Here is a 27,131-nt window from a genome sequence, read left to right as displayed (position 1 = left end):
TTTCCGCTTGGATGGTCCTCCAGTCGACCAGGCATGGGTTGTCTGTTAGTTATTTTCCAGGATTCCACAGCCTGGGGTAACAAGTAGTGCTGAGTCCTCTCTCTGCTATATCCCAAAATTCAACACCCTGCAAGTCAGCCCCTGAGGGCTATCCAGCTTCCATCTCCTGACACTAAGTTCACTTTGTGTGTCTCACAACAAGGAGAAAACTCAGCATTCCTTAGAAACCTGAAAGGATGCAGTGAGCTTAAGACTTTTTCAAGAGCTTACAAATCGGTCAGCCCATGATCATCCCCGAGCAGATGTATGGTACTTTTGTGGTGGACCTTTACTGGAGACTCTCCCAAGTACTGGAGTGGCACTTGTGCTCTAGATCAATGGGCTATTCCTTTCACCCTGGCATTTTGTCAACCAGAGAGAGGAAAAATACAACATCATAAAACAAGGAAAGCCCCTCATGAGTCTTCCAACACTCACATTTATTTAGATGCAATTGAAGTCCCACAAGGAGGAGTACCAGATAAATTTAAAGCCCAAGATCAAATAGCTGCAGGATTTAAGTCAATATTTTGGTGGGTGACAATTAATAAAAACATAGATTGGATAAATTACATTTATTACAACCAACAATGGTTTATTAACTACACTAGAGACGCTGTTAAAGGAATAGCTGAGCAATTAGGGGCCACTAGCCAGACGGTTTGGGAAAACAGCATAGCCTTAGACATTATATTCTCAGAGAGAGGAGGAATCTGCATTATGATTGAAACTCGGAGTTGTACCTTCACCTCAAACAACACCACCCTGATGGAAGTATAACAAAGGCGTCGCAAGGTCTAACTGCTCTGTCCAACGACTTAGCCAACAACTCAGGGGTAAATGACCACTTCACAGGGTGGCTAGAAAAATGATTTGGTAAATGGAAAGAAATCGCGGCCCCACTTCTTACTTCTCTTACAGCTTTACTAAGTGTACTCATTCTTGTCGGGTGTGTGTCATACCATGCATCCGTAGGCTGGTGCAAAGACTCACAGAAGCAGCACTTACTAAAACCTCCCTTAACTCTCCCCCACCTTATTCAGAGAAGCTTCTTCTTTTAGAGAATCAAGCAGAACTAAGCCAAGACATGTTAAAGGAAGTTTGAAGAGAAAGAACTATAAAATTTAAGAGGGGGAGCTGATAAATACTGAGTTCCAAGTTTCTCTTAGAAGAATCAGTATGGCAGTATGTTTAGTTTCCGTGTTTTTTGTTCTCCATTTTAAAGTTTAACTTCCTCATCTCCTTGCCCCTTAGTTTCAGTAAACAACCTCCCCACTAGCTCTGAGCAGTAGTTCACATCTGTTCCCCTGGTAACCTGCTCCATTCTGAGTCACCCCTGGTCACCTGCTCTGACCTGAGTCACCTTAAGTCACCTGTTCCGTGACCGTCTTTCTGGCTGAAACAGCTCACCCACCACTCTGACTTGTATCCCTCCTCTCTTTAAAATAGCCAACTGGAATTAGCTTAGACCATGCAGTCCAACCCTAGCCATTAGGGGAATGGCACAACAGTAGGGACTACCTACATCAGGGATAAGAACCCCTTCCACACCCTTGTTCAGGTATGCTCTCACCATTGCTCCATCTATGAGATGCACCCTTCTATAGAAGTAAATTGCCTTGCTGAGAAAGTTCATATTTGAGTGCTGTTTCTTTTGCAGCACTGAAAATTTATTTCTAACAATGGCAAACTCCAGATTCCAAACAACGTTGGGGCCAAACAGCATTGCAACTATGAGAGATATTCTAAGGTGGGTTCATTACTAGACCTCAAAAACTCTGTTGAGAGTGTCCCCTTTGGGAAGACTGAGGTCCGTAGGATCCCCTGGAGCATCTGTCCCCCTGTGGGGTCCAATCTTAGAGTGTTAGAAGTCTCTGACCTTAGGTGAGCACTGGTGCCACTTAGCATGCTTTCCCTCCAGAGCCTACTGTGAGCTTTCCCTTGGTACCTGGGTGAAATCCCCAACTCTTAGAATCCTATAATTTGATAAGGCCACGCTTTCCTATGCTTCCCATTCTATGAACTTTAATGACAGGAACTGGAGGCTGGGTAGGGTTCTTTTGCTCTTAACCAGTTGAATAGGGGAAGGAAATAATTTAGCATTAAAAAAGAAGGTTTAAGTTGCCTGAAACATCTGTGTGTTTGCTCTCAGCTGCGTCACATGTAGAGATCAGGGACTATATGCAGAAAATATTTTTTAAAAAAGAGTCCTTCCCCTTTCCAGGTAGGGCAATTATTCCCATTCACTCCTGGGCCTTCAGGCAATTCCAGGGAGTGACCCCAACCAATTGTCCTCAGTTTCCAAGGAGCTACTAGGAAACAGCAACTAAAAGACTAAAAAAGAAAGAAAGGGGTTAAAAAAAAAAAGACCCTGGTCCCTTAAGTGAACCTGGCAGTCACAGTTAGGCACCTCTGCATGGAAACCCCTTAGTTTCACCAACCATGGCCAGAAACCTGCAGTTTCTCCTGTGTTTAGGCACTGCCCACCAAGGCTCTCAAGTTGGAAAGGAAAAGAGAGAGAGAGACAGATTCCCCTGAGTGGAGCTGAAAGGAAAGGGAAAAGGAGAAAAATAAATCCCAAACTTCGGGCCTACCTTCTCCTGGAATTTCTCCTGGTTGGCTTGCCAAAATATGTTACCAAGGAAGGGTATCCAGGTTCTTGGTGTCTTGAACAAGAAATTAGACAAAACACACAAACACAGCAAGGAAAGAATGAAGACATTTATTGAAAATGAAAGTTTATTCCACAGTGTGGGAGTGGGCCTGAGCATAGGGACTCAGGGGCCCCATTACAGAATTTTGGGGAGTTTAAATACCTCTAGAAGATTCCACTGGTTACTTGGTAATATGCAGTATGTAAATGAAGAGGATGAAGGAAGAGGATGAAGCAAAGTCACAAAGTGATTTACTGGGATACACTCTATGGAGAGGATATTTCCTGTCATAGCTGAAGTACAAAGTAGCCTTATGTTCCCTGGCTCCAGACCTATTGTCCTGCCTCACTATTGGATTATTCTTTGTTGTGGAGATCAGTTTCTATGCATTGTAGAATGTTTAACAACACCACAGGCTTCCATGCAGTAGATGCCAATCACACACACACACACACACACACACACACAGAGCTGAGTTAATAAAAAATGTCTCCCAAAATTGCCAAATGTCCCCTAGAGAGAAAAATTGACATCAGTTGAGAACCACTGATGAAAGCACTGATGATCATCTCATTAACACAATAAGTAGAAAAATCTGTAAGATTATCTTACCAGATGGAGGAAAGGCATTTGATAAAAGTCAACATCAGTTTATGATTTTTAAAGTACTAACAGTCTAGTACAAAAGGAAATATCTAATCTGATAAAAGGTACCTACTTTTCAAAGTCTGCAGTAAGCAAACATTTTAATTAATAGTGAAATACTGAAAGTTTTCCCACTGAGATCAGGAAACAGGCAAGGATGTCTACTAGCATTAATGGGATTACATTCTGTTGGAGACGCTCACCCACCCCATGCAATAAAAGAAGGAAAATAAATAAAAACAGGAAGAAATAAAACAGATTGTTTGCACACAATATGATTGTCTGCAGAGCAAATCCAAAGGCATCTATAGATGAAGTTAGCAAGTTTACCATACACAACTTCAATAAACAAAAGTCAACCTTTTGAAATAAACCCCTAATAAACAATCAGACAATAAAAGTAATGGGGACTATAATTATCTGTCTTTTCCACCTCACTGGGGCTGCTGTGAGGGTCAGGTTAGATCATTCCAGGTTAAAATGCCCTGAACATCAGAGTTTCTGAGGACAGAAGGGAAGGATCCTCACATCTTTGTCCTGGGGAGGAAAACTTGGGACTGGGACTTAAAGCACAGAAAGCAAGGAGGAACAGAAACCTCCAAACTCCAGCTCTGCTTGCCTCTCCAGCCTCCTCCCCACAGACCCCACCTCACACTCATGACTCTGCATATTGTTTCCTTACCTGTCCTATCTGTGCCAGCCAGGCACCTAACTGATGTGTCTTTGCACATGTCAGTCCTCCTGCCCAGAATGCCTTTCCCTCCTTACCCAGAGAACTCTTATTCACTCTTTAAGACCTGACTCTGATGTCCCCTTTTTGGTGAATACTTACCCGTTTCCCAGGCAGAGTTAGGTGTCCTACAGATTCCCCCATGATGAGCCCCTCAGTTCAGCAAGCATGCCTTTCATGTCTCCTGGACAGGGGTGAGATTCAGATGAAGCAGACAGTCTCTCCCCACAGGCCGCCCTCCAAGTCTCCATGCTCTCCCTCTTTCTTTGTTGGCTGGCCAAATGCAGAGGATCCGGAGGGGCACTCTGAGCCCCTGTAGGGTAGCAAGGGTGGCAAGGCCACCCTGGGTCCTTGAGTGACTGTGTGGAACAGGATTCTCCCCACACATCATGCCTGGCTTTCATTAAACTGTGATGTGAGTGAGAAATCTCCAGTGCGGAAGTGTTGAAAGCAGAGGTTATTTGTTAGAGCAGGCAGTGTATTTACTCTAGTACACCTGGTGACTGTCCTGACTCCAAGACCAGACAGATTAGAGTGAGGAGTGAACTGAGACAGCTGAGGGCCCAGCAAGCTTGGGCCAGGAGACAAGGAGGTCAGAAGAGAATGCCTCACTGGGGATGCTGAGGTCTTAGAAGCTTCTCCACAGCAGAGGGGACCTTGTGAGAGTCACTTCCCCACAATGAGACTCTGTGTACTCATCAGCCAAATAGGGATGAGTGTGTCTACCTTGTATGAATATTAAGAGCTTCACAAATTACATACGTAAAGTGCTTCAGCTATCATGCTGCCTTATTAAGGTTTGTGTCCCTCACTCTATTGCTTTTCTACCAAGAGGGCAAAGTAAGACAACTGGAAGAGACACGGAATAGCCTACACTTACAGAGCAATTATTATATAAAGGACACTGTTCTTAGCACTTTACAAAATAAACTCATTTAATTCTCAGAGCAACCCATTTACAGATGGGGAAACTGAGGCACAGTACAGTTAAGTCACTTAATCAAGTTTACATAGCTTTAACAAGAAGTAGAGCTGGGAATTGAACCCAATGTGGCTTCAGAGCACATGCTCATAGCCACATGCTATACTTCCTGGTGGGGAGATCCTGTTGGAAAGAGAAAGAGAGAGCTGCTGATACCAGGCAGCTGAGAACTGCCACAGCCAAACCTGACTTCCAGCTGAGCAGTCATCGAAGAAAAGCCAGCTCACTTGGTATCTCTCTCCTAAGAAGAAAAAACAGACCAAACCTTGTGCATAGAGGCATACCCTTCTTGGGAACTTTATTCAAGGAGAAGTACTTCACATGGTTCCTGTCCAGGAGGCCCTGACTCGCCAAGTGGACAATGACTCCCGTTATGGCTTTGCAAAGGCCTAGACCTGCAGGAAGCCATGTGACTTCTGGAAGCACTTGGACTCTGCTTTCTTGTAAATTTCCGTGATGGAGTGCAAACTGTGGCCTCCATTCACCAGGACCAGCCAGCCTAATGCCAAGGTGTTAACAGATCCTGGCCAGGTATCAGGAGTCCTGTTCTGTCTTGGAGAGCTGAAGTCAGAACACTCAGGATGTAGCCCTAGACGGCCCACACATTGACTGTGAGACCTAAGGGACGTCACTCACAGTCCTGCGCCCAAGGAGGACCCACTCTCAAGGGAGATTCCTACAGGCTGCAGGCACCTAAGAACAGCCACAGCATCACCTTTATCTCTGCCTTCCCTGCAGCACCCATGGGAGCAGGTGGGGAGTGAGCTCTGTAAGAGTGGCTGGAGGAATCCAACGAGGTAGCAATGCAGGGCTGGGTTCCAGAGGCTTTGATAAAAACATTTTATTAATAAAATACAGTAGTGTTCCTGGAACCCACCGCTTACCCAAAGTTACCCTTTGGGTCAGGGGTTTCCTCTGTATTGTCCTTCCTTGTTGCAGGGATGGGGTCCCGATCCAGGCCATAAGAAAGGGTTCTTGGATCTCGTGCAAGAAAGAATTTGGGATGAGGCCATCGAGGAAAGTGAAAGCAAATTTATTAAGAAAGTAGAAGAATAAAGAGTGGCTACTCCACAGACAGAGCAGCCCCGAGGACTGCTGGTTATCCATTTTTATGGTTATTTCTTGATTATATGCAAAACAAAGGGTGGATTATTCATGCCTCCCCTTTTTAGACCTTATAGGGTAACTTCCTGACATTGCCATGGCATTTGTAAACTGTCATGGCACAGGTGGGAGTGTTGCAGTGAGGACGACCAGAAGTCACTCTCGTTGCCTTCTTGGTTTTGGTCAGCTTCTTTACTGCAAGCTATTGTATCAGCAAGGCTTTTATGACCCGTATCTTGCGCTGACCCCATATCTCACCCTGTGACTTAGAATGCCTAACCATCTGGGAATGTAGCCCGGTAGGTTTCAGCCTCATTTTACCCAGCTTCTATCCAAGATGGAGTTGCTCTGGTTCACACGCCTCTGACAGTACTGCTTCTGTTTGCTCTTACTTCCCCCACGAACTCTATGACTTTTTTCTCCCATGTGTCTTAACTCAGGACAAGGGAGAAATAATTATCCCCACTTCCCACTTGAGGAAAACTGAAGTTCTGAGAGATTAAATTGAAACCATCTTTGCAAAATTATAAATAAGGAAATTATGATAGTGAAAGAAATCAGACCTATCTGACTCCATCTTGCTTCTAATCTAAGCTGTCTTTATTCATTCCTGGGCATAGGCCAAAGTCACTTAGGGAAGGAATTCAGTTGATGTTTTGATGCTGAAACAAAATTGGTAATAGCCCTTTCCCGAAAAGACCTCCTTCTTGCTGGGGAGCAATCTGCCGGTGCAGGAATAACAAATTAGCTACAAGCCTAGAAATTACCCTTTAGGAGGCCATGCAGCCCCTGACTCCAACAATCTGAACCTCCCTAGATTGCTCCTGGGATCAACATCACTATTGTAAAATCTAAGTAAGATGAGTGCTTGAAATATTTTGCAGACCCTGCACTCAGTGGATCAGCTGACACCACCCAGACTGGTACTCTGGCTCACTCAGTTCTGTCATCCAATTCAGGAACAGAAAGTAGCAAGAAAAACTCACTTCGACCCCCTAGGATTCCATCTCCAACCTGACCAATCAGCACGTCCCACTTCCAAAGCCCCTACCTGATAAATTATCTTTACAAACTCTGACGCCCTAATGCTCAGGGAGACTGATTAGAGTAATAAAAAAACTCCGGTCTCCAGCACAGCCGGCTCTCCATGAATTACTCTTTCTCCGTTGCAATTCCCGTGTCCTAATAAATCAGCTCCGTCTGTGCAGCGGGCAAGGCGAATCCATTGGACGGTTACAAAATGACTTGCCTGAGGTCTCCCGCAGGTCAGAGTCGGGCACTATTGGGCGCCTGGCGGTTGCCATGGAGACTGGGTTGTTGAAGGAGGGCCTTTATTTGGTCTTGGAATCCTACCGTTTCCCAGGCTGCGTGAGGGATAGTTGCCACGTGGTAGAATTGAAAACAGCACAGCCCTTGAGATCAGCTTCGTAACTTGTGAAGACTAAGTAAATCAGGGTTTCGTTTGTTTAGCAGCACAGCAGGAATCCCAACTTTGTCACGGAAGGGAAAAATACAAAGCGCCTATGAGCGCCACCTAGCGTGAGCTCCGCCTCACATGTCGAATAGAGGAGCTTCGGCAATGGAAGACATCGTGGTTCCCAGGGCCGGTGAGTCATAGAGAAAAATACATGGCTCGTCCCCATAGCTAGGGGCTTAGCCTCCGAGGCTGTTCTCAGTCGCCCACCTGCAGCTCAGAAGGCTCACAAATGATCGTTCACGGCCGGGGGCTGAGGCACTTGGCACTGCCAGGCACTCTCAGGCACCGTGTGGTCAAGCTGCTTACCTGGTGCTTCCTGCCCTGCCCTTCCTTCTCCCTCCCCCTTTCAGGGTCCAAAACTTCAGCTTTCACTCATTCCGCAGCCACTGTGCCAGGCTGTGTGCTGGGCCCTGGCTGTCTGGCCATCCGCCAAGTGTGATCCCAGGGGCAGCCATGTCCTGTGCTCCTGCCAGGGCCGCATCTCCCTCCATACTCCAGCCCCTCCTTGCAGTTCCACGTGCCTCGCTATGGCATCCGCTTAGCATCCGCTTCCACCCCACAGAGCCTCCTCCACTGACACCCGGCCCCACCATGACTACGCCTAAATAATTTGTGCATCCCTCATTTTCTCTCCCTCCTGGCCATTGTCCTAGTCCAAGCCACCACTATGTCTGCCCTGGACAGCTTCAAAGCCTCACTCACAGGCCTTCCCACCTCCAATCTTGACCCCTGCACCAGCTCTCCACGCTGTGATCAGTCAACCTCTTCGAAGAGAAATATGAACAATGGGAATTTCTCTGTTGAAACACTCCAGGGCAAGTTTCCAACTCCAGAACGTGACTAAAGAGGGAAAAATAGGGGAAATGTACAAGATAGATATATAAAGGGAATATAAGAACTAATATACGTGGTCAGGCGCGGTGATTCATGCCTGTAACCCCAGCACTTTGGGAGGCCATGGCAGACGGATCACGAGGTCAGGAGTTCTAGATCAGCCTGGACAACATAGTGAAACTCAGTCTCTACTAAAAATACAAAAAATTAACCAGGCGTGGTGGCAGACGCCTGTAATCTCAGCTACTCAGAAGGCTGAGGCAAGAGAATCTCTTGAACCCAGGAAGCAGAGGTTGCAGTGAGCTGAGATCACATCTCTGCTCTCCAGCCCAGGTGACAGTGGGAGACTCCATCTAAAAGGAAAAAAAAAAAGGGAGAAGTAATATGTGAAGAATTTTTTTTTATTTTTAAGTCATGGAGATGGAGTCTTACTATATGATATTGCTCAGGTTGGTCTTGAATTCATGGCCTCAAGAAACCTCCCACCTCAACCTCCCAAAGTGCTAGGCCTTCAGGTGTGAGCCACCACACTGAGTCATAAGGGAGCTATTTTTTTTAAGTACCCCAAGTTTGGCACCCAACCATGCCTCTGCTAGGCTGGTCCCTGTGCACCCTGATGATGTAGAACCACCCTGCCTGGCAGACTCAGTGGGTGTGTTGTACAGACATTATCACCTTGATGCCACTGTGTGCAGCGCAGATAATCTCCACATAACCTGAAGCAGCTGCAGACACACTGAGAAGCCACCAGTTTGTTATGAAAGCTTTCTCATTAAGAAGGCAAGAAGAAAAAGCGCTGTCATTTCTCCTTTCCAGAAACCAAGGAAGTGCCTCATTCCTCTCCCATCGCTCCCTGCCAAGTACTCCTCTTCACCCTCTTGGGTCCTTTCTCTGCATTCCTTGTGGCTGGTAGTGAGGGGAAGAGGGCTCTCTTCACAGTTAAAAGTATACAAAATCTTTAATGACAATTGTCTAAGACTAGGAGGTGGGAGAGTATGGCAGTCGAATGGGGTGTATGGGCTACACCACATAGCTTGCTGTGTAATCTTGCAAGCCACTTGCCCTCTCTGGGCCTTGATTAACTTTGCAGCAAAATGAAAGCAGGCAAGGGTGGGCAGGCTCTTCTTCCTCTCAGAGGTCCTGATTTCAAAGAGCCAGGCTCTGGGTTAGAAACAGAGGCATTGTGGTCAGATGTGCATTTCAATTGTGATTCCATCCCTCACCAGCTGGACTATCCTACCAGTGATACACCTTCACCTCTCTGCATCTCAATTTCCTCTTCTAAGCCAGGCGCCATGGCTCATGCCTATAATCCCAGCGTTTTGGGAGGCCAAGTTGGGTAGATCATCTGAGGCCAGGAGTTCAAGATCAGCCTGGCCAACATGGTGAAACTCTGCCCCTACTAAAAATAAAAAAGAATTAGCTGGACATGGTGGTGCACGCCTGTAATCCCAGCGTTTTGGGAGGCCAAGTTGGGTAGATCATCTGAGGCCAGGAGTTCAAGATCAGCCTGGCCAACATGGTGAAACTCTGCCCCTACTAAAAATAAAAAAGAATTAGCTGGACATGGTGGTGCACGCCTGTAATCCCAGCTACTTGGGAGGCTGAGGCAGGGAGAATTGCTTGAACCCAGGAGGCAAAGTTTGCAGTGAGCTGAGATCGCACCACTGTACTCTAGCCTGAGTGACAGAGCAAGATTCTGTCTCAAAATAAATAAATAAATAAAAATAACAATCCATTTCCTCTTTAAATTGGGTTTTAACAGCACCTTCATCCTGGGTGGTCAGGAGGTCTGTACGTGCCCTTTTACTGCAGTGCCTACATAATAGGACCTCGGAATTTGTCTCTTTTCCCCTTAGTTTCCTAAAATGAACACCAAAGGTAGCTTTGAAAATAACTCCCTAAAAGCTCTTAGGGTTGGGAAGGGAGTGCAAAGGCCAGCACCAGACTCCTGGAAGACCAGAGTCTCAAGGAGCTTACAGATCTCCAAACCTCCCCATCAGGGCCCAATGGAGGTCAGCCCATTCTGTTGGGCTGATTTGAACATCATGCCTCAGCTGAGTTGCATTAGTCACAGTCTCCCTGAGTCACCACCTGGCTGGCTGCCAGTATCGTCAGAGAGGGTGAGGGTGGGGGATAATGAAGGGGTGGGAAACTACCCATATTTAGAGATCTACCATGGGCTGGGTGCTTCTCAACAATTCATGAAGTAGATTCAATTTCCTCATTAAATAGGACAGGAAACTGAGGCTCGGAGAGGTGCAGAGTCTCGCCCAAGGTCTCCCAGGTAGTTCAAGGTGGAGTTGGGGGTCAGACCCAAGTCTATTACCAAGGCCCAGTTTCTCTTCCCTGGCAGTAAGCATACTTGTCTGTCCTGCATTTACTTACCCCAGTGTTCAAGCCTGGGGCAGCTCTGATGAGCAGGGAGGAGGGGCTTTGCTCTGCTCCTCCCTGGACACACTCGGCCGGCCACAGGCTACCAGAGGGAAGGATGGGGGCTATCCATCCATCACATGTTCATGCACACCACGTGTGCACACACACACAGCGTGTTTACCATTTGATCTTGCCCAAGTAGCCTCTGTGTTACAGAAAACCCCCAGGAAGGCTGTATTTTCTAACATTTTTGCTTCCAGGTGCCAACTACTTAGCCCAAGACTGATGACGCAGTAACCTCAGAGTGACCCCATCTTCTTGCTGGTATCCTGGCTCAATGCTGAAGGTCTGTCTCCCTCTCTCCTCACAAAGCCCTCAACATTGTTCTTCAGCGACCTCACACCCTCCAAAGGAAACAGGCCAAGCACCTTAATCTGAAAGTTTCTGTGACCTGGCCCCTGCCACCTCTCCAGCCCCTCTCCCACCTCCCTCTCCTCCCCTTCGGACTGCAGCCACCCTGAGCCACCATCTGTGGCTTCTCTCCCTCTTCCCTGGCTGCACAGCAGCCTCTGCTGCCTATACCAGCACCCCACCCCACCCTGCCCCTCTGTGGGAGTTCCCTGGGCTTCCACCCATGTCCTGCCACACCCAAGGTTCCTCCTGCCCTGCCTTGCGACTCTCGACTCTCACACCTTGCCCAATGATCAGTCAGAGCACTTCCCACACCATGGAGGGGCAGGGCTGATTGTACTCACTGTGTCCCCAGTGCCCAGCCAGGACATAAGGGTCTCTGGATGTTTGCTCAAAGATGAATAAATGAATGAATGAATGAATGGAAAGGGAAGTAGGAACGGAATAATTCCATTATTCCAACTGTAGGGGTAGATAAGTGGGGGCACAGGCAGCTAAGTGTCTGTCTCTTGTCATCCTTGCTAAAGCCGAAGATGGCAGAGCCCAGGCTTCTTAGTTCCTGCCCCAGGAGGTTAGACCAGTGTCCTCATCCGGTCCTCTCCAGAAGGGAGCTAAACTGGGCGCTCTTTGACGTGCTGCTCTGTGCTGCCACCTTGTGGCCTCACAGGAAGAGCTTTCATTTTTCACCCCAAGAGTTCAATGACTTGGTGAAATCAGTGTGGATTGATTTAATCCTAGTAAACGTATCCTCCTCTTTCATTAATGAAAGATATACTCAAGTGACAGCGAGAAGCCACCAATGTGCCCACACTGAGCTATAATTCCAACCAAAGCTACAATTCCCATTGCTTGCAATAGCCCATGACTCCCGACCCAGGGCCATGACTTGTTTCGGAACTGGAGATTTCTCAGGAACCCCACTCCACTCCTCCCCTTTCATGGAGGGAGCAGTCCAGGTGCCTACTCTGTGCCAGACTCTACTTGGACTGGAATCCATGGTGAGCAGAGCCATCCTTCGCCTCGAGGAGCTTAGAGTCTGGAGCAGAGGTGGGTCTTTTTTTTTTGAGACAAGGTCTCTGTTGCCCAGGTGGAAGTGCAGTGGTGCAATCATGGCCCACTGAAGCCTCAGCTTCCCAGGCTCATCCTCCCACCCCAGCCTCCTGGGTAGCTGGGACTACAGACAGGCACCACCACACACCTGGCTAATTATTTGTATTTTTTTGTACAGATGAGGTTTCACAATGTTGCCCAGGCAGGTCTCAACCTCCTGGGCTCAAGTGATCCACCCACCTCAACCTCCCAAAGTGTAGGGGGGAACCCTGCAAGAGCTGAGGCAAGGGTCTGAGGCCTCAGTCTGCTCTCATAAAAATATTGAATTAGAAAAGAATTAGAGATATAGTTACATAGTTATTCCTATATATAATCATAAATAATCACATAGCTATGCACATGTAATCATAAATATACATATATATATATATACACACACACACACACACACACACACACGCACAATCATATAATCTTTAATTTTACTAATAAGTCTCAGGTCGTGAAGTATGGAACTGAAGTGGCATTGGGATAGAGGTGACCCTAAGGCAAGCTGCTCTAAGCCCTCTGTCATGCCTGCATAAGGGCTGCTGGAGGGCGCCACGGCTGTGCGGCAGAGCCGGCGCTGTGAAAGCGCCCAATGTTTAGCCAGCTAGGGAAGGAGATGTCCAAAATGGCAGAGACGTCTCCTTCCTCGGGGGAGTCAGGAGAAAATTCCGCTCTTCCAAGCTCTTGCCATAGGCCTGGTGGGCTGCCAGGGAGGCCCGCAGGCATCCAGGGGCTTAACTGTCTCTGTGTGATGCTGTGCTTCCGCAGTCACACTCCATGTCTACTTTCATGTTCTGCTTCTGCACGTGGTTCCTCTCTTCTAAGATAAGAATTAGTAATAGTAACATAAATGTTAACGTCCTTGACATTCTTGACAAATATGAAAAAAGTGCTGACGCATTAAGTTTCCTCCTCACCTCCGCTTCTTGAAAATCCTGAGCCCGTCTGCAAGACACGTGACTCACCTGACCCTATCATCGACCACCTTTACCTCAACCTACCTACCCTGCCCCTGCTTTGTGCTCAATAAAAGTCAGAGTGTCCAGGTACTCAGGGCCACTGCTGGACTCCACGCCTTGGTTGGCAGTGGACCCCTGGACCCAAACTCTCTTTTCTCTGTGTGTTTTGTGTCTTTATTTTCCTGCTTTCTTATCTCCACACCTGTAGAGAGGGACTCACGGGACCCTGCAGGGCTGGAACCCTATACTAAAGTGTTGGGATGATAGGCATGAGCCATTGTGCTTGGCTGAGATGGATCTTATTCAAATAATCATGCAAATATATACTTTCAAACAGATAAATTCAATGAAGAAAATATAAATGGGGTCTGTATTTGTCCATTTTCACACTGTTAATAAAGACATATCTGAGACTGAGTAATTTAGAAAGAAAAAGATTTAATGGACTCCCACTTTCATGTGGCTGGGGAAGCCTCACAATCATGGCAGAAGGTGAAAGGCATGTCTTACATGGCAGCAGGCAAGAGAAAGAGAGAGGGCAGACAAACGCAAGGAGGAAGAGCCCCTTATAAAATCATCAGATCTTGAGAGAACTCACTCACTATCATGAGAACAGCATGGGGGAATTTGCCTCATGATCCAATGATCTCCCACTGGTTCCTCCCACAACATGTGGAAATTATGGGAGCTACAAATCAAGGTGAGATTTGGGTGGGGCACAGCCAAACCATATCATTCTGCTCCTGGCCCCTTCCAGATCTCATGCTCTCACACTTCAAAACCGATTAGACCTTCCCAACAGTACCCCAGAGTTTTAACTCATATCAGGATTAATGCAAAAGTTTATAGGCAAGAGTCTCTTCTGAGTCTCTTCTGGGTCAGGAGTTCAAGACCAGCTTGGCCAACATAGTGAAACCCCATCTCTACTAAAAATACAAAAATTAGCATGCACCTATAGTTCCAGCTACTCAGGAGGCTGAGGCAGGAGAATCACATGTACCTGAAAGGCACAGATTGCAGCAAGCCAAGATCACACCACTGTACTCCAGCCCAGGTGACAGAGCAAGACTCTATCTCAAGAAACAAAACAAAAGCTCATAGTCTAAAATCTCATCTGAGACAAAGCAAGTCACTTCCTCCTATAAGCCTGTAAAATCAAAATCAAGTTAGTCACTTCCTAAACACAATGGGGGTACAGGCATTGGATAAATATATTCATTCCAAATGGGAGAAATTTGCCAAAAGGAAGGGGCTAAAGACCCCATGCAAGTCCAAAATCCAGTAGGGCAGTCAAATCTTAAAGCTCCAAAATGATTTCCTTTCACTATATGTCTCACATCCAGGTCATGCTGATGCAAGAGGTGGGTTCCCATGGTCTTGGGTAGCTCAACTCCTGTGGCTTTACAGGGTAAAGCCTCCCTCCCAACTGCTTTCACAGGCTGGTGTTGAGTGTCTGCAGCTTTGCAAGGTGCATGGTGTAAGCTGTCAGTGGGTCTATCATTCTGGGGTCTGGAGGATGGTGGCTCTCTTCTCACAGTTCCACTATGCAGTGCCCCAGTAGAGACTCTGTGTGGAAGGGCACTGAGAACCACTGCCCTAGCGGAGGTTCTCCATGAGGGCCCCACCCTGCAGCAAATTTCTGCCTGGACATCCAGGTATTTCCATACATCCTCTGAATTCTAGGCAGAGGTTCCCAAACCTCAATTCTTGACTTCTGTGCACCTACAGGCTCCACACATGAAAGCTGCTAAGACTTGGGGCTTTCACTCTCTGAAGCCATGGCCTGAGCTGTGCCTTGGCCCCTGTTAGCCATGGCTAGAGCAGCTGGGATACATGGCACCAAGTCCCTAGACTGCACACCAGAGTGGGGCATTGGGCCTGGCTCAGGAAACCATTTTTTCCTCTTAGGCCTCTGGGCCTGTGATGGGAGGGGCTGCTGCAAAGATTTCTGACATCCTCTGGAGACGTTTTCCTCATTGTCTTGGGGATTAACATTGGGGTACTCATGACATGCAAATTTCTACAGCCAGCTTGAATTTCTCCTCAGAAAATGGGTTTTTCTTTTCTATCGTATTATCAAACTGTAAATTTTCTGAACTTTTACGCTCTAGCTCCCTTTTAAAACTGAACGTGTTTGGCTGGGCACAGTGGCTCACACCTGTAATCCCAGCACTTTGGGAGGCCGAGATGGGTGGATCATGAGGTCAAGAGACCGGGACCATCCTGGTCAACATGGTGAAACCCCGTCTCTACTAAAAATACAAAAAATTAGCTGGGCATGGTAGTGCATGCCTGTAATCCCAGCTACTCAGGAGGCTGAGGCAGGAGAATTGCCTGAACCCAGGAGGCGGAGGTTGCAGTGAGCTGAGATCATGCCATTGCACTCCAGCCTGGGTAACAAGAGCAAAACTCCGTCTCAAAAAAAAAAACTGAATGTGTTTAACAACACCCAAGTTACCTCTTGAATGCTTTGCTGCTTAGAACTTTTTTCCACCAGATACAGTAAATCAGCTCCCTCAAGTTCAAAGTTCCACAGATCTCTAGGGCAGGGGCAAAATGCCACCAGTCTCTTTACTAAAACATAGCAAGAATCATCTTTACTCCAGTTCCCAACAAGTTCCTCATCTCCATCTGAGACCACCTCAACCTGGATTTCATTGTCCATATCATTATTAGTACTTTCGTCAAAGCCATTCAACAAGTCTCTAGGAAGTTCCAAACTTTCCCACATTTTCCTGTCTTCTGAGCCCTGCAAACTGTTCCATCTTCTGTCTGTTACCCAGTTCCAAAGTTGCTTCCATATTTTTTTGACATCTTTACAGTAGTACCCCACTACCTGGTACCAGTTTACTGTATTCGCCCATTTTCATGCTGCTGATGAAGACAAACCCAAGACTGGGCAATTTATAAAGAAAATGAGGTTTAATGAACTCACAGTTCCATGTGGCTGGGGAGGCCTCACAATCATGGTGGAAAGTGAAAGGCATGTCTTACATGGTGGCAGTTGAGAGAGAAAGAGACAGAGAGAGAGAGAGGGTAGACGAGTGAAGGGGGAAGAGCCCCTTATAAAACCATTGGATCTTATGAGAACTTAGTCACTATCATGAGAACAGCATGGAGGAAAGTGTCCCCATGGGATCCAATCCCTTAGGTAATTGGATCATGGGGTTTTGTGGAGGGTAATTGGTCATGGGACAGTTTCCTCCATGCTGTTCCCATCTTGAATATGAGATTTGGGTGGGACACAGCCAAACCATATCAGGGCCTTAAAAGCAAATAAGAGGGGCCAGTTCTAATGTGGGCAATGGCAGGAAAGGCTTACTTGGAGAAGTAGCTTTTGAGCTGAGTTCTGAAGAATGTCTAAATAAGACAATGGCACGTACACAGGCCCCGAGTCTGAAGGAATCTGAACTTTTCGAGATATTGAAAGAATGTCAGATGGCTGGAGCATGGAGAGAAAGAGAAGGGGCAAGTGGGCACTGCCCAGGTTGGTGGGGCAGGAGGCAGACTATTTAGGGGCTTATAGGCCTGGTCTGTCTAAGAGCAACAGGAAACGCGGGCTTTAGACAGGGGGTTGGCATCAGACGCTCCATTTTAAAAGAACCCCCAGTGTCACCTGAAGGATGAATTGGAGTGGGCACAATGGTTTCAGGGAGACCTGTGAGGAGAGTGCTTCCTTTAAGTGAAAAGGCAAAAGTTCTCAATATCATAAGGAAAGAAAAAAAAATATGCAAAGGTTGCTAAAATCTTCGGTAAGAACAAATCTATTCATGAAACTGGGAAGGAGGAAGGGGAAATTGTGGTAGTTTTTGCTGTCACACCTTAAATTGCAAAAGATAAGCTATAATGCATGGTAAGTGCTTAGTTAAGATGGAAAATGCATTAAATTTGTGGATGGAAGACATGAACAGAAATGTATTCCCACTGATGGCAATTTATTGTACCAGAAAGCGTGCCCTATACAAAGACTTCAGCAAGTGATCTCCTGAAACTAATGACGCCAGGCCATTTACTGCAAGTGAGGGACAGTTACACAGATTCAGGAATGGGTTTGGACTGTGAAACATAAAAATTACCGGAGAGGCTGCCTCTGCTGATGAAGAAACTACCGCCACATTTCCAGCAGAGCTGAAGAAGTGAATTAAGGAGAAAGGTCATCATTCAAAGCAAGTCATCAACTGTGGTGAAACCAGTTTCTTCTGGAAGAAGATGCCCAACAGTCTCTCCTCGTCAACTGTCACTGACATGGGATTGGATTCCTCAGTCTGTGGCAATAGCATCCCAGTTTTAAGACCACTATCAGGTGGGAGATATCACCAAGTCCCCTCAGGCCAAGAAGAAGGCAAGTGGCCTGAGTAGTTACAAACTGGTACTTAAACTGGGTCTACAGCAAGGTCTGCCCTTCCCTTGAGGCTGAGTGCTCCTTAAAGGCAGGGATCCTGGCTTAGTCCTTGCTTAGCCCTACTGCTCAGCACAGAGCCTGGCACCAAATGGGTGCCATGAGCGTTTAGGGATATGGTCAACATTTGTCACCTTGGTTGTTGTAGAGTACAGATAAAATATTTATGTGTTTCTTTACAGTTAGTGATTTCTGAGCAAATTTTCCTGAAACCTGGGACCCACAAGAGCAACTCTTAAAATTATTTGCAATTATATAGATAGTGAGAGAACTCTGAAGACATTTGCCTGATTCTGGAGGAATCTGTTTACATTTCAAGGGATAATGGAGACTCAGTTTGCCTAGCTCCTAGAAAGGCTGACCTACATGCCAAAGTGTTGTAATAAGGACTCAAGCCCTGTGGTTTCCCAGGAGACCCTTCCAAGAGTGGCAGAGGACAGCTCCTTCCCCTTCATAAGCAGAGGAAATTCTTCTCAAGTTCATTCCTCTACTAGGATACGACTTTTTATGCATAGGAGATTTTTCTGACTGTCATTGTGTCATCTCAGGGGTAAGAATTAGGATGGAGGGAGCCAAGTGATAATTCTTTGCTTTTTAAGTGAATAATGATAATCCCTCTCATCTAAATTGCCTTGTGCATTCAGTATGAAATTAACGAAGATGAATATTAAAAATCCAATAGCTGCTCAGCATCTGGATAACCTTCCTATTGTAAAAATAAGTAATTCAAAGTCAAAACTATTGGAATTTTATTTTGAGCCTTGAAGGAATAATATTATGAGGCCTGAATCATGTGACAGGTTGCTGTAACTTAGGAAGCTGTAACCTAGACAGCTGTAACCTTTGTTCTTCTGTTACAGATTAGCCTTTTCTTTACCTAACTTGTGTTGTAAAACATTATTTTTTAAAAAAAACAAACAAACTAGAGTGCACCAGAGAAGACCCTTTCCTCTTCACTGTTGATCTTCATTATAGATCAACTTCCCTTTGACCTTTGACCTCTCTTACACAAAGATCTCACAACTATCGCATTGTCTAAATGAGATGTTAAATATACTCGTTTAAATTGTAAAAGCAAAATAAAACAAGCTATGACTAGTCACACATTTCTGTAACCCATAAACCAGTCTTGCGTGAAAAATGTTGTATGCCTGTTAATTTCTTTGTTTTCTGCCTACATAAATAAGACCTTGACTTTTCAGCTTAGGAAAAATGGCCCCATTCTCCTAGGGAAAGGGGCCCCACTGGCCCCATTCCTTTAGAGTCTCTGTTTCCCAGATGGTCATGCTCAGCTTTGCACTTGAATTCACTCTTTTAAACTAGATCTGATCCTTTTGATTATTTCTCGTTGACATTCTGATGATTCAGATGGGACCCAAAGTGGTATCTTTCCATTGATGCCTAATGCTTCACAGACAGATCAGGGCCCTGGTACCTGCACACACTGTTTCTATCCAACCAACTTTTGCCAGAGTTTGTAAAAGTTCTTGGCAGAGTCCCTCTTGGGTTTCGATTCTCCCTGGCTTAGGTGAATTCAGATATTATTTAAGTGAACTGATTCCATGCTTGACGGGGATGGAACTGAAGCTCAACTTTAAAGCTTTAAAATAGGGGTTCTATTTGTTACCTATTCAGAGATTTTGCTGCATGCAGGTTTGCGGGTTTACTCTTCCTTGAAGTTAAAGTTTTGTGTCTTACTTGCTAAAATTTGTGATATGGTTTGCCTCTGTGTTCCCACCCAGACCTCATCTTGCTTTATGATAATCCCCATGTGCCAAGTGTGGGACCAGATGGAGATAATTGAATCATAGAGGGTGGTTCCCCCATGCTGTTCTCGTGATAGTGAGTAAATTTATTCATGATAGTGAGTAAAACCATCACGAGATCTGATGTTTTATAAATGGTAGTCTTTCCTGTGCTCTCACACCCTCTCCTGCCACCTGGTGAAGAAGGTGTCTGCTTCCCCTTCTGCCATGATTGTAAATTTCCTGAGGCCTCCCCAGCCATAGAGAACTGTGAGTTAATTAAATCTCTTTTCTTTATAAATTACCAAATCTCAGGTACTTCTTCATAGCGATGTGAGAATAGACTAATACAATTTATGAACTTTTGTCACAATTGAAATTTGGTTAAAGAGAAAGCAGTTTCTCTTTAACAAGAAGTAGATGTCTGTGGCTTAAGCAAAATTGTGATGTTAAGCTGGCTAGACTTTGAAGGTCAGTTCAAATTGCCACATTTAGATTCTTCTTACATAAAAAGAAAGAACAGAAAAATTTATAAAAGACCTTTATGAGGACATGATAAGTCACAAAGATGCAGGACACAGTTCCTTCTGGCCAAAAGGCACCTTAAGCAACTAAGGTCTCATAGGAGTGTCAGAGTTTATTGCTTATGATGAGAAATGGTCCCATAAGGAGTCCCCAAAGAATAGCAAACAGAGAAATTTGCTTAAATAGATGGGCACACACAAGGGACTGATCTCCCAGTGCTTTAAGTGCCTGGGATTCCTGGGCTTTACCAAGACACGTAAGAGGGAAGAATCAACCTAAGGGTGACCCCTCAGGGAAGTCATTCCCATAAGCAGTACACAGGGTTAAAAATATCTTTCCCTTTCAGCTTTTGGTCCCTTAAGAGGAGAAAAGAAATAACAGGCAATCTGCCATCTAATACCAAGTCTTCCTTAAGGAGAGATTGACCTTTTGCTCCAGCTGGATTCATGAACCATACTTACGGCACTATCTCTTGTCCTTATTTAGAAAAACGGTCTCACATAACTCACACACACAAAAAAATTGCAATGACCAAAATGGAGTGCCTTTGAATGCTTAAACTAATGTATTTGCATGCTCAATTAGCGAAAGCTTGCTCTAGGATTAAATAGAATAATTGGGAGAGTTATTTCCAGTGGTATTTGAAGGTATCTAAAAGAAGCTCTGATAAAGTTATTTCTTTGCAGAAAGAAAAAGATTGTCAAACAATTTCTGAATTTTAAAAGGCTGCTGAATCTTCTCCTCCTCCCTCAGAAGCTTCACCTTGACCTGCCTTTCCTTCCTCCTTTCCCTTCTTTTCCTTCCTCCACCTCCTCCAGCCCATGTTGTTCTGGCTCTGTTCAACAAGCAGCCAGTGTCTGGTAGGGGAGAGCCTGGCTTAGCTTAATAACCATGATCAAAGGCAGAACCTAAAGGCATAATTAAGGAAATTCCTGACCCCCATCGGGACCCTACTGGTTTTGCCAGGGAATTTGAACTAAATGTTCAAGCTTATGACCTTGGTTTTCTGATTGATAGCAACTAGTTCACGTGTTAGTTTCAGAAAGTAATGCTAAAGATTGGCTAGATAAAGCCCATTGGAGAAACCCCCTAGAGGATTCTGTTTCTATCCAACCAACTTTTGCCAGAGTTTGTAAAAGTTCTTGGCAGAGTCCCTCTTGGGTTTCGATTCTCCCTGGCTTAGGTGAATTCAGATATTATTTAAGTGAACTGATTCACTGGCAAAAGTTGGTTGGATAGAAACAGTGTGTGCAGGTACCAGGGCCCTGATCTGTCTGTGAAGCATTAGGCATCAATGGAAAGATACCACTTTGGGTCCCATCTGAATCATCAGAATGTCAACGAGAAATAATCAAAAGGATCACCGTTCATAAGAAGACTGCAGGAATGCCTGTGAAACTGCAAGGGCTCTGCGAGCAGCCATGCCTTTCGACTTCCGATAGGTGGTCAGCTGAACACAATACAACAATGTCAGCAAAACCCGATGAGTCAGTCGTGTCATGCTTTGAAAGGTTTGAAAAGACTTTTAGGCACTAGTCAGGCTTATCTGAGGTTCACATAAGAATGTGAACCATCAGAATGATACTCTCCTACACTCCAATTTTATAAAAGGGTGCATGAAGTATCAGCACTAATAGTAAAGCGATAATGCCCTAGTTGGGGCATTTCTCAAACTCACAATTTCCTTAACCCTGCTGACCAGTTGTCTTATACTTTAAAGAAGAAAAAAGGCCAGACCAAAGAATAAAGCTAATGTTATGAATTTTCAACTAAATTATCCACTCTGTCTAAACTGCCGAAATATCCTGACAAATCTTTGAACCGATCTAACCCTCCAATATACAATTACCGCAAAAGAACTGGCCACTTAAAAAAAAGATTGCCAAAAACTAAAACAGGGGAACAGCAACAGACAAAGGAGGAAAAGATAGAACAGGGGTGCTCCGAGGAACTTAAAGGGACCTTTCCTTTTTCCTTACTGACATTCTGGAAGGAACAGAAATTATTTTAAGTGGAGAACAATCCCAAGCCCTCATTGACACTAGAGCCACTTTATCTGTAGTAAATCTAACTTATTACAAGGTCCCATTCTTTGAAGTAAAATCTTGGTCCAAACAATGGCTGTCACAGATTCTACTGTATCAGCATGGAAGTCTCAACCTGTAACTTTTCAACTAGGTCCTTTACAGGAAAATTCATGTTTTCCTTTTGGTTTTATCAGACCTTGTTCATTGAATAGAAAGAGTCTTCTGACTGGGCACAGTAGCTCATGCATGTAATCCCAGCACTTTGGGAGGCTGAGGCAGGTGGATCACTTGAGGTCAGGAGTTTGAGACCAGCCTGGCCAACAGCCTGAAACCCCATCTCTACTAAAAAAACAAAAATTAGCTGGGCATGGTGGCAAGTGCCTGTAATCCCAGCTACTAGGGTGGCTGAGGCAGGAAAATACTTGAACCTGGGAGGCAGAGGTTGCAGTGAGCCAAGATCATGCCACTGCACTCCAGCCTGGGAAACAGAGTGAGACTCCATCTCAAAAGAAAAAAGAAAAAGAAAGAAAGATGATTCATCATTCCGTGTACAAGCCCTTGTAATATACCAATCCTTCTGGTAAGAAAACCAAATGGAGCAAGGTGCAGTGGCTCAGGCAATTTCAGCACTTTGGGAGGCTGAGGCAGAAGGATCTCCTGAGCCCAGGAGTTTGAGACCAGCCTGGGCAATGTGGCAAAACAAAAGGAAAGAACGGAAGGAAGGAAGGAAGGAAAAAAGGAAGAAGGAAGGAAGGAAGGGAGGGAGGGAGGGAGGAAGGGAGGAAGGGAGGGAGGGAGGGAGGGAAAGAAAGAAAGAAAGGAAGGAAAAAAGAAAGAAGAAAAGATAAAGAAAGAAAACCAAATGGTAAAGAAGGAAGGTTAGTACAGGATTTAAGAACAGTAAACAACATAGTAATTCCACAGAATGCATAGTCCTAATCCTCATACATTTCTCACAGCTATTCCATCAAATGCAGATGTTTTTTACAGTCATAAACTTATGCAGTGCATTCTTTAGCATTCATTAGTGCTCATTCTTGTAGATACAGTTCATTTCTCTTTGGCTTCACTCATGCCCCAAGGATACACTGAAAGCCTGACTTACTTTTCACAAATACTAAGAACAGACATTTCAAATGTTGACTTCATGGAGAAGTCTGTCTTTTTTTTTTTTTTTTTTTTTTGACAGAGTCTCACTCTATAGCCCAAGCCAGAAGGCAGTGATGTGATCTCGGCTCACTGCAACCTCCACCTCCCAGGTTCAAATGATTCTCATACTTCAGCCTCCCAAGTAGGTGGGATTACAGGCATGTGCCACCATTAGCCCAGCTAATTTTTGTATTTTTAGTAGAGACAGCATTTCTTTAGTAGAGAATAAACCTCGTCTCTACTATAAAAATCTCCATCTCGGCCAGGCGCAGTGGCTCAAGTCTGTAATCCCAGCACTTTGGGAGGCCAAGGCGGGTGGATCACGAGGTCAAGAGATCAAGACCATCCTGCTCAACATGGTGAAACCCCGTCTCTACTAAAAATACAAAAAATTAGCTGGGCATAGTGGCACATGCCTGTAATCCCAGCTACTCAGGAGGCTGAGGCAGGAGAATTGCCTGAACCTAGGAGGTGGAGGTTGCAGTGAGCTGAGATTGCACCATTGCACTCCAGCCTGGGTAATGACAGAAACTCTATCTCAAAAAAAAAATAAAATCTCCATCTCTACTAAAGGCCAGGCTGGTCTTGAACTCCTGGCCTCAAGTGATCTGCCCGCCTCGGCCTCCAAAATGCTGGGATTACAGGCATGAGCCACCATGCCCAGCTGAGAAGTCTGTCTTAATACAATATACAGATAATTTGCTTCTTTGCTCGGAGAACAAACAAGCTTCCACAGCAAATGGAATATACCTATCAGAACAATTGGTCCTAAAGGGTCATAAGGTTTCTGATATGGTTTGGCTCTGTGTCCCCACCCAAATCTCATCTTGTAGCTCCCATAATTCCCTCATGTTGTGGAAGGGACCCAGTGGGAGGTAACTGAATCGTGAGGGCAGGTCTTTCCCATGCTATTCTCATGACAGTGAATAAGTCTCATGAGATCCGACAGTTTTAAAAACAGGAGTTTCCCTGCACAAGCTCTCTCTTTGCCTGCTACCTTCCATGTGAGACGTGACTTGCCCCTCCTTGCCTTCTGCCACGATTGTGAGGCCTCCCCAGTCATGTGGAACTGTAAGTCCATTAAACCTCTCTTTCTTTTTAAATTGCTCAGTTTCAGGTATGTCTTTATCATCAGTGTGAAGACAGACTAATACAGTTTCTAAAGAAAAGCTTCAATTTCATCAAAAACAAATGAAGTACCTTGGCTACCTAATATCCAAGGAAGGATTTTTCTGTTATTCCAGATAGATTTAAAGGAATTTTAGCTTTTCTTCCATCAAGAACCAATAAATTGTTAAGAGGGTTTTGGAGACCAAAAGAATATTGCAGAAATTACATTCCAAACTTCTTCAAAAGCCCAGCCCTTATATGCAGTCTTAAAACAGGATATACCTGACCCTCTAGATGGGACAGAAGAAAATGAGCTAATGTTATACATGATCAAAAATGATCTTGTTGGCTTGGTGCAGTGGCTCACACTTGTAATACCAGCACTTTGGGAGGCAGAGGTGGGTGGATCACTTGAGGTCTTGAGTTTAGGACCAGCCTGGTCAACATGGTGAAACTTCATCTCTCCTAAAACTATAAAAAATTATCCAGGTGTGCTGGCACATGCCTGTAATCCCAGCTTCTCAGGAGGCTGAGGTAGGAGAATCACTTGAATCCAGGAGGTAGAGATTGCAGTGAACAAAGATCACACAACTGCATTCCACCCTGGGCAACAGAGTGAAACTTCATCTCAAAAAAAAAAAGTTAATGCCCCAGCCTTGGGACATCCAAATTATAACCTTCCGTTTTCCTTATTTGTACATAGAAGTGATGGAAATGTTTTCAGGGACCTAACTCAAAAACATAGAGATGAAAACAGACCCATAGCATATCATAGCCAACAAATTAGACCTGTGGCAAGAGGATTGCCACCTCCTATGAGAACCATAACAGCCACTGCTGTGTTAAGACAACTGAAGAAATTATAATGGAGACACCCCTTACTATCTTTGTCCCTCATTCTGTGGAAGCATTGCTGAGTTCATATCACACTTGACATTACTTGGTTAGCAGACGGGCTTCACATGAGGTCCTGCTTCTGTCAGATCACCATCTCTGGTGTAATGATTAAAACCCTGCAACTCTATTGCCTTCATTTTCAGATGAAGTGCCACGTGACTGCCTAACTACAACTGATCAACTTCTTTCTCTCAGGTCAGACCTACAAGACACTCCCCCTTACAAATGCTGATGTTGTTTCGTTTACAGATAGATCTTACTTGAAGGATGAATCTAGACTCTCCGGAGCACATTACACTATAGCGGCTGAAGAAATGGAAAGTGCCTATCTTCTGGAAGCCATCTCAGCTCAGCAAGCGGAAGTCGTAGCATTAATTAGGGCCTGTCAGTTGGCAAAAGAAATATCCACTGATATTTATACAGACAGTAGATACACTTTTAGAGTAGCCTATGATTTTGAAAGGTTATGGGAACAAAAAGGGATCTTGACCTCTCCGGATCAATCCATAAAAAGTGGCCACCTTATTTCACAACACTAGAAGCCACATGATTACCACAGTCACTGGCCATTAGTAAAATTCCAGATAATTCCAAATCAGATACTCCAGAAAGCAGAGGAAATCAGCTAGCTGATGAAGTAACAAAGAGAACTTCTCTAAACACATCCAAACAAACAAACAAAAACCAACCTATGTTAACTTTTGAGGATGCACCTGAATTTGAGAAAAAATTAGCTCAAGTCAGAACCCCGAAATCAAAACAAAAAGGCTGGGAAACAAAAGGGTGAAATATACTCTTCAAAACATGAGACAGGGTATGTGCCAAATGACTTGCCCGTACTTCCAGCTGAATTACAATTATTTTTTACTTGTGTATATGATCTAACTCACTAGAGTCCTGACAGATGGTTGCTTGGGGAAAACAATATTATTAAAGCCTTCTCTGAGTATAGCTCATAAGGCATACAACTCCTGTCACATTTGCATAAGGTACAGTCAGGGAAAACCATTACCTGGCTCCCAAAGACATTTTCCTTTACCCAAGTCTCCCTCTGAAATATGGCAAATGGACTTTATCCAGCAGCCACCTTCATATCACAGGGCTACAGATATGTTCTGGTAATTTTCTGCATGTTTTCTCATTGAGAGAGGTATTTCCATGCAAAAGAGCAACAGCTTTAGCAGTAAGTAAAATTGTCTTTAAAAAGATTATTCCAACCTGGGAGTTCCTCTGGAACTTCATAGCAACAGAGACACTCACTTTGACTGGACAAATAATTCAATCAGTACATAGAATCTGGCCTATTTTTCAACATTTCCATTGTGCTTGTCACCCTAGCTATCTGCATTAGTGAAACACACATGTGAAATAATAAAAACCCAGTTAACAAAATTAATGAAGGCTTTTAAAATTATTTGGCTGATACGGTTTGGATATTTGTTCCCTCCAAATCTCATGTTGAAATGTGATCCTCAGTGTTAGAGGTAGGGCCTGGTGGTAGGTGCTTGGGTCTTGGGGGCAGATTCCTTGGTCTTTCCTCATGGTAATGAGTTCACATGAGAGCTGGCTTTTTTGTTTTTTGTTGAGACGGAGTCTCACTCTGTCACCCAGGCTGGAACCCAACCTTTACCTCCTGAGTTCAAGTGATTCTCCTGCCTCAGCCTCCTGAGTAGCTGGGACTACAGGTACATGCCACCATGCCTAGCTTATTTTTGTATTTTTAGTAGAGACAGGGTTTCACCATGTTGGCCAGGCTGGTCTCAAACTCCTGGCCTCAAGCGATCCACCCACCTCGGCCTCTCAAAGTGCTGGGATTACAGGTGTGAGCCACCACACCCAGCCGAAGCTGGTTGTTTAAATCAGCCTGGCACCTCCTCCCTCTCTTTTGCTTCCTCTGTTGCCATGTGGCATATACCTGCTCCCCGTTTCACTTTCTGCCATGACTGTAGGCTTCCTGAGGCTTCACCAGA

At 45.0% G+C, this 27,131-nt stretch overlaps 1 long non-coding RNA gene across 1 annotated transcript; it reads left to right on the top strand.

The window, feature by feature from the left end:
- The first annotated feature begins 7,531 nt into the window (after nt 1-7,531).
- Nucleotides 7,532-11,169, top strand: LOC128928174 (uncharacterized). Its single transcript, XR_008472928.2, has 2 exons — nt 7,532-7,761; nt 11,102-11,169. It is a non-coding gene; the product is annotated as an uncharacterized LOC128928174 (long non-coding RNA).
- Nucleotides 11,170-27,131: the final 15,962 nt, after the last annotated feature.

Source organism: Callithrix jacchus, chromosome 7 (assembly GCF_049354715.1).
Source record: "Callithrix jacchus isolate 240 chromosome 7, calJac240_pri, whole genome shotgun sequence".
NCBI classification, from domain to species: domain Eukaryota; kingdom Metazoa; phylum Chordata; class Mammalia; order Primates; family Cebidae; genus Callithrix; species Callithrix jacchus.
The sequence above is the reverse complement of the archived record's forward strand: the minus strand, read 5'-3'. Positions and strand labels throughout refer to the sequence as shown.